Consider the following 9,407-nt stretch of genomic DNA (forward strand, 5'->3'; position numbering starts at 1 on the left):
CAAAATCTTTATTTTTTATTCTAGAATAAATTCCAACCTGCCGGATTTCTAAATTATAAAACATTTTTCGAACACCTCTTGAGGATATTATCAAACTGGACTCACCCAGCACATGATCATTGTAATAACAATACTAGCACCTCTAGACATTGATCGCCACTACCTAAGATATCAGGATTCTTGGATTACGAAAAATTCGCAACATTTAATAAATCAAAGTAGTGCATAATCAATATTGTATGCTCAATTCTATGTCTACAATGATTATTAAATAACAATCACCGAGACCTTGTCTTTCAGTAAATAGCAAGAAAGACTTATCTCAATTGTTAGATCCATCAGTGCTATACGACACCAGTATCGTTTATTTCATAAGGTGAGGAAACATGCGGACTAGCATTGCAACCTTTCACGATAGGTAGCCAAAGTCTATCTAGGTTGTGAAATTCTATTTCTCTTCTACAAAGGACCGACTGCGTCACCTTGTGTGAACATCGTTCACGACCAGTCTACTACGTAGAAGAAGTAGACTTGTTTGCTTCTTATAAATTTAAATGTTTAAGAAACATCTTATAAATGCATAAGCAAACACCAATACGATAAAATTACTTCTTCTCGTCTTGGGTTAAAAGTGGATTGTAGAGTTTATTGTATACAAGCAATCATATTCGTGCAACATGCTCGAAACATGCTTTCCAATATATCAATCCTAACAGTATTCCTCCCCATACCGTGGTTGCTTGGAAAAATAGTCCTAAAGAGCCTATGGGTGGATTCTTCCCGCTCACGATGGATGTATCGTCAGATTCTTTGTTCGGGAGGTTCGTGGGAGCTTCCTTCCGCTCTCTTTCTTCTGGCAGCACTTCTGCAAAATTGATAACTCACTCCCTCGCGCAATGCTCCACGTGACGAGATGGCTGCAAGCCTGCACCGGTGTCTCGCTGTTGTCTCTTCTAGGCGTGATGTGATAGAAATGGCGAAAAGCACCATTGTAGATGCTCTAACAATCTCAAGCGCCATGCTATGCGGAATGCTACCTCTATATTTTACAAATCTGGACTCGTGAAAAAACATGAGTCTAATATTTATTCATATTAAATATTGTCTTGCCCTTCAAAGCATTTATATTTTGTACAGTGTTTCGGATTAATATGGAAAAACTACTCTAATTTAATGCAATTGCAGGTCATTTACAGTAGAAGGTGACACATAGATATGGAGAGCTCCACCAAATAACGATTATGAAAATAGGTGGCGTTTGGTTTCCTATATAAAATAATATTAAGATATAATCTAAAATTAAGTTGTGAAATTATTTTAGTCATTAGGGATTAACTATGACTAATTATCTCATGATTATCCATCTAGAATTGATTTGAGGGACTAAATCTCATGAACCAAACACACTACTAATTTAATTCCAGGATACAATATTGCTAACTGAACACCCTTTACAGATTAACTATAACTATTAAATAAGGTTACTTTTGATTGGAATTTTATTTTTGTTCAAATGCTTAGTTGGACGTAAGAAATACTAGAAGGGAGTAATAAAACTAATTAGATATTGGTGTGCCTATTGGTCCGATTTTGATTTTAATGCATGGGCCCAAATGTTTCAATATTAAATTATGGAATCGTCGATTTTTTTTATGTATGGGTGCAAATATATTTCAATTTTTCATATTTTATCTAGTATGATATTTTTAGGATTTTACATATCCAAGGAATTATTCGAGTGACTTTGTAGAGAGAAAAAAGAAAACAACTCTATTTGAAGTGCTAGGGGCGTTTCATGCCAGTTTCATGCCAGATTGAGAGAATGCGATTAATAATTTAATTCTTCATTCTACTTGATAATAATAAAAGGCTTCACACATATTTATAATATGCGTGGTACATTAAGATCTCCTATAAACTAGGCTAGCAAATCAAATCCTATCCGCTAAGAAAAGTAAATAAAATCATAACATAAAATAGAAGGATAGAATATCACCACCCTTCCGGAATAAAGTAAAAGTCTAAGTCCCTATCAACTTCCCCACGATTGAAAACCACCTTGCCCTCAAGGTGGAAGTCAGAAAAATAATCTTTCATCTCACTGCCTTGGTTTGGATCTTCGTTTCCAAACAAAATTGTATCGCTTGGGACCACAACGAGTGATGGAGAAACCGTTTTTGGGAATGTAACCTCTTCAGCGACTTCAGTTTTGATGCACTATTTTTTAGCAATACAACTACTTTCAAGTATACAAGGCAGAGATAGTATAGCTAAAGGTCTGTACCGGATATCGAATACAGGGAAAACAAACACAAATTGTCTTCCTTCTACTAAGCTTCTTTTACTATTTGGAGAAACAAAAGATTTTGGATTTTTGAAAATAAAAACTTGTAAAAAGAAAATAAAACAACTAATAAAACACAGGGATAAAGACAAATGAGATAAGGGAATTCTAGGGACGTGCTTTCACAGTTATGGTTATACAAATTCCAACTACAACACCCTAGCACAGTTCATACTTCACTAGAACGAGTCACATAAGTAATTATCAGTGTCAATGCGACACAAAGTAGATTACAGACACTAGGGGCGTCAATCCTAGATTTGTAACTCCTAAAAGCTCCTAAGATCCTCAAGATGTCCGCACTCTCAATTAACAGTGTCGTTTTAAAGGAAGCTAATTGTAGTGTCAACTAAGCTCTCCTAACTCGCCAACCTCCTCTCACGATTATGTAGCAAGTCAATAGATCATCACAGAATGTGCCACTGAAACGTGAAGCAATTATCCAACACTTAGAATATAAGCGAAGTAATGAACAAAACAGATATTAAATAAATAGGAACTGTATAACCAAATTCGTTACTAACATATCCCTAGAATTCTATGAATTTAGTTACACACAATTGAATAATTTAAAGACATAGTTTTTAGTGGAAACAATAAAAACATAAGAACTAAAGTAATAAAACCCAAAGGTGGAATCCTTGTAAGCTTGATCTTCTCTTGAATCCTTCTTCAAACCGTTGACCTTGATGAACAGTGTAGAACTCTCAAATATCACTCTCTGGTAAATATTCATCACAGTATGGATTTCTTGGGGATAAAGTAGGTGAAATTTGTGCGCCGCATTTTCCCAGCGGGCAGCTGCACCTTAGCGAACGGTTAGTGTACAATGTTCTATAACTTCTGTCTCTTGATCAGCGGTCGCTGCACTTTATTTCAGCCGTCGTTCGCAATCATCCCCGTAGCTACTGGATCTACTGGGCGTGTTCCTCTTTTCAGCACAACTTTTCCGAAGCGGACCGCTAAATGTTTAGCAGTCGTTGGCGGCCAGGGGTCGCTTGCTGTGTTGCAGCGGATCGCTGGGCCTCTTGAAAGCTCCAGATTTCCAACTTCAACTTTTAGCTATCTTTTTAGCCTCTATTTTGCACATTTCTTACAAAACACGTCAAAATACCAAAATAGATAAAATAAACAATTTATGGACATGTAATGCAACTTTGACACTAAAAACGGACCAAATAATGACCTTAAAACAGTTCAAAATCCGAGCGTATCAAGTGACATAACAAATAATGACAATAGTGATTTTTGGGCTATAGGATTTTTGAGAAAATTTTGTTTCCACCAAAGCCATTGGCTTATCCAGCTTTTGAGGCAATTTGTCATCGTTTTTTATCGTCTCTTTGATGAAGGGATCAGACTTGACATTTGTTGTTGACTCCTCGTCGTTTTTTGCAACAGCCTAAATGATAGAATCAGATGTGGCCTCCTTTTTTGCCATGGCCGCTTTTTTTTGCTAAATATGCAACAGCGTCCATAATTTTGTCGAAAAGTTTCTTCGTCTCGGTGAAGTAGATGGCGTCCTCATCAAAGTTGTGATAAACAGAATCTAGAAAAATTCTTGCCATGATCAATTATGATTCGAGCGTCGATACTCGTGGAGCCATACGGATGCTGGATGGTCAAAAAGTAACCTCGCAAAGAATAGTCGATCAGCATCAGAGAACATGTGTTAGGTATGCTTGAATATCCAAAATCCATTCACGAGGTTAAATCCAGAATACCGAGCAACAACAGGAAGAGGAGAGTTTGACAGCAAGACGAACATGGTGGTAGAAAGTAAATCAATTGGAGGATGAGAACCTAATGAAATAACCAATTTAATAGGGTTTTTACCTATTGGAGGAATTATTTGAGTGAATTTGTAAAGACAAAGAGAGATTAACCCTAGTTGAAGTGCTAGGGGGCGTTTCACGCCAGATTGAAAGAATGGGATTAATAATTTAATAATAATAAAAGACTCCACACATATTTATAATATATGTGGTATAAAAAGATCTCCTATAAACTAGGAAAGTAAATCAAATCCTAACCACTAGGTAAAATAAATCAAATCATAACATAAAATAAACTAAACAAATATATGGAGAGAATATCAGCTCTCTTTTGGAATAAATTAAAAGTCTAAGTCCTTATTAAACATCCATGCAAAGTGAATAATATATTCATATACTCCATTCGTCCCATAAAAACATGAGCACTTTCTATTTTCGTTCATCCCATAAAATTATGTGCATTTTCATTTATGGGATGTTTTACCAATTTATAAACCATATATATAAAATTATTCACAACTTATACCATCATCAAAACATTAATAATAATGTTAGTCACATTATCCACTAACACTAATTTAACTACTTTGTTCATCCTCTCTCTTATTTTATTAATTTTATCTTAATTTTCATGTTATATCTTATGTCCATATTTTTATGAGATTGAGGGAGTACAGTTCATCGGCATCGAATCAGTATAATTTGAATGTAGTGATTGGTGTTGGGCAATTTTGAAAATCTAAATGAAAATATCAATTTCACTAAACTTGCGATAACAGCTCATTTAAATGACTTTTTCATGTACAGAGAAAAGAATGAGATTGACATGACCTTCGAATTGTCACAACCTTCCAAATAGACTATGCAAATCTATGTCACGCTAGCAAATCATATCGCTTGAAAAAAAATTGAAATCTTTTCCCATGTACATGACAATCCCCATTTGTTATATTAATATTTTATACACGTTTTTCTTTACTATTCATGTATATAGTGGCATGATATAAGAGATTAATTTAATAATTATTCCCTCCGTTCCTTAAATTTTGTCACGCTTTGACCGGTTACTCCCTCCGTTCCTTAAATTTTGTCACGCTTTGACCAGACACGAGTTTTAAAAAATGTAATTAAAAGTGAGGTGAAAAAGTTAGTGGAGAGTGAATCCTACTTTTATATAGTTTTATAATAAAATAAAATGTGAGTTGTAATGAGTTAGTGAAATATAAGGTCCATTATCAAAAGCGGTAAAAAATGAAATATGACAAATTTTGTGGGACAGACGGAAATGAAAAAATGTAAGAAAATTTAAGGAACGGAGTGTGTAATAACTTTTATACTATCACGTATAGTTAATTGATATTGATATTGAGATTGAGATTACGTCCTGTTTGGTTTTTTACAAATATAAATTTTTTAAATGATTGTTTAGTAGATTGAATATTAGATATGTTAAAATAATGAACAAAAATGTCGCTTGCATAAATTGACGCATAGAAGAAAAAAAATGAGTTGAACCTCAGTCCTTTCAAAAATTGTTACGAGCATGATGAAGCAAAATTTAGAAAGTACTTCATTCGTTCATTCATCCGTTATTAGGAGTCTTATTTAAGTTCGGCACATATTTTAAAAAATATAAAGAAAAATGAATGAAAAGATAGCGGAATATGGAACCCATTTTTATATACTCTAATAATTTTATACTCCCTCCATCCCTAAATAGATGTCACACTTTCTTATTTAGTTTGGTCCACAAAAGATATCACATTTTCTTTTTCGGAAAAAATTCTCTCTCACATTAATATAAATATAGTATTTTCTCTCTTCACTCAACACACAAAATAACACCTCCACAAATCTCGTGTCATTACCCAAGTATGACATCTATTATGTGACGAAGGGAGTGGTATAATGTGAGTGAAATGAGTTAGTGAAAAGTGAAGTCTACCTACAACTTATAGTAAAAGTGAACCGTGACTCTTAACAGCGGACGGACTACAATGATAAACCGAGACTCCTAATGGCAGACGGCCTAAAATGGTAAATCGAAACTCTTAGTGTCAGACAGAGGGAGTATAATAGTACTACTAAAATCACTATAGAAAAATAGCTATGGACATAAACAAAAATGCTGACTCTATGTCATGTCGTTAATTCACTACCTTTCCTATATGTGCCTATTATGGCAGAAATCGCGACGGGAGAGAGAAGAAGTTGAAATTAAAAAGGGTTCAGGATTTAGGGATTTTAGGAATTGATTTGGGATTTAAGCACTGATAGTTAAACGGCGTCGTTTTATCCGACATCATTTAAATATTATGTACACCAAGTATAACGTCATCCATCCCCGACAATGACGCCATTTAAAAGTGTCCTTTAAACTAAGTACTCAAGTTCGCATGCAGATTAAAGAAAGCACGTAGAGTTCACGCACTTGATCAAGCTAAACAGTCAATGGATCAAGCAAGGTACTATCTGGTCGTTGGTATGCAAACGGATAGACTTAGGGCTTTCAAGACCTTAACCCACAATACTATAAACTAGTAAAAGGAAGTAAGGGTCGAATCCCTCAGGGACAGAGGCAAGTTGAGTTGTGTTTGGGACATTGGGAAGTTTTTGGCTGCAGCCACGCTTTCCAGTGGGTTAAGAATTAGACTAAAAGCTAAACTGATCAACTCACTAAGCTAAACGGATCAACTAAACTATACAAACTCAAAATTAAGAAACATGCTGAATTGATCAACTAAACTAAGGATGGGAAGGTACTTCTCGAAAAAAGTAACACGGGACGCACTACTAAAAAGCTGTAAACAACGAAAAGGTGACATGAACTGCTATTCTAACGGACTACGACCTTCTTCTTCGCTAAGCAACTTAATAAAAAACGTACGACAGATCTAAACAGAACAACTATCATGAAAGCAGGAAACAGACAAATTAAAACACAGATCCATGTAAATCGGACGGAATGAAAGCAAATCTATAGTATCTGTCCTAATCTCATGCAAGTTGACGAACTAAAACTCAGATCTAACTACGAGAAATCGAAAACAGAACAACAAGCAATCATTAGAATAGAATCTAACTCAGAGATCAACAAATCCAAACAACATGCATCGCAAACTCCATCTAGACTCAGATCTAAACTTAAACAACTATATTACGCAAATCTAAATTCAAATCAGAACAGAACTAAAACTAAACGAAAGCAATGAAATCAAAGAACATCAAATTCAAAAAACTTGCATTAAAAACTCCATTTCATAAACGATCTTCAATAACCAAAACAAAACAGAATTCCCAACTCAGATTTAAAGATCGATCAACAAACGGAAAGTAACTAAAGTAGCAACTAAGAGAAAAACATAAAAAACAACTAAACTTCGGAAAGATAAACTAAAAACAGAGTAACAATTGTTTTGACCCCTCAAGGTGTAAAGAAAACACAAACGGTGAAGACTTCTTTGCAAATCTAGGTCCCTTCTTCCTGGAGGCGGAAGAAGAGAGGGATGTGGAGGTAGAACGTCGGCTCCAGTGGCTGCTAGCTCCCTTGCTCCATGTTACTTACTTAAGTGCGAAATGTGAAGTGTGGTGACTGAAGATGATGATGCGTTCAAACTCCCTTCTGTGTGCATTCTCTTCACTATTTATAGGATAGCATTGGGCCCAAATTCCTAGGGTAAGCTCATCCTGTCTTGACATTAATGCCCTTGAGAATTGCCTCTTTCTTTTCTCTCACCTATGACTCATCATCTCATGTGGTGAATTCCACTTGATCAATTTGCTGGCTAGGCAGGCTCCATTGCTTGTCCTCAACTGATCAACTTGTCTTCGGTTCTAGTCATTTTTCGCTTCTTTTCTGAGTTGATCATGTTGTTCCTGCACTCTGCCGCTTTAACACTTTTTAGCTCCTAAACACTCAAATTCACCACTTTTTCGCACATTATCAACCCTGTTAGTGTGATAAACCCCTATAAAACCATGCTTGTAACAATCCCTATCAGTTGGCACAAGTTCAACCTCCATAGATCCCTAACCTAGCCCACTAAACAACTCACTATGTGAAACAAATTAGACTATTTTTTATTCTAATAGGTACACGACTCGGGCGAAAAGGCCAAAAGAGGGCTCACGGGTGACCAGCCGGAGGAAAGAACAGTTCTGGCGAGTCGCCCAATTCGCCGGCAAGAGAAGACAACGACCCGCCCATCTTGTTCGGCATCTCAGTTTAATCCCGACGGCTCACCGCGTTCGCACACTAACGAACTCGGAGACTCGTCGGGTTCGCTCCTTTGACGAACTCGGCGTCTCGTCGGCGATGATAGGGTTCCACGCCGATCTCAGTAACTCAATAGGTTCGCACCTGTGACGAACTAGGCGACCCGCGGTGATTTGCTGATATAAGGAAGCATGCCCAAGGGACTTTTGGGCGGAAGGCACGATTGAGAGAGAATGGAACACTTGGGCAATTTCCAAGGAGAATTGAAGATTCAATTTTTCTAATTAACCTTGAGTTGGCCCTAAATGGTATATTCTATGGTTTTTAATTGTTGTCTTTCCAAATGATAAACTAAAACTCTTGGGTTGTTCTTAGTGAGTTAGGGGTGTTAGTAAACATGGAATCTTGATTTATATTTAATGTTTTGGTATTTTATGTCTCTATCTATGTATTTATTATGATATGGGTGGAGTTAGCCTAGGTAATTAAATACGATAAAGTCCCTAACTTTCACGTCTCTTTAAAGACCATAAAAAAGACCATAAAACCAGTATATACAAAGTGCTTAAAAAAAGACCATAAAACATACTCCCCTGTTCCATAGAAGTGAAGTCATTTTGCCATTTTGGTACATTCCATAGTAGTAGAGTCATTTATGTTTTTAGTAATAGTCAACACATTTCTTCTTCCTTACTTTATTCTTTATTCTTTCTTTACTTAACTCATTTAACACAATTTTTCTTAAATCGCATGCCGAAAAGAAACGCCTATACCACTAAGGAACGAAAGGACTACCAATTTCGTTAAAAGGTCTGACTAACATGTAATAAAAGTAAAAAACATGTCAAGACACACATGCATCAATCGTTTTGTTTCCATTTGTCTCAATCATCCCCACACTATCTATTCTCATATTCTTGAATATCTTCACACAAGATTTGACACTCTCATTATGGCTAGGCAAACACAAGAAATAGTCCTCAAAGTGTGCAAAGTTGAAATTAACCAAGAAATGCCGAATCACAAAATTCCTACACAAAATCATAAGGAACTATTGATATATCATTCTTGC

Source organism: Salvia splendens, chromosome 21 (assembly GCF_004379255.2).
Source record: "Salvia splendens isolate huo1 chromosome 21, SspV2, whole genome shotgun sequence".
Classification (NCBI taxonomy): Eukaryota; Viridiplantae; Streptophyta; class Magnoliopsida; order Lamiales; family Lamiaceae; genus Salvia; species Salvia splendens.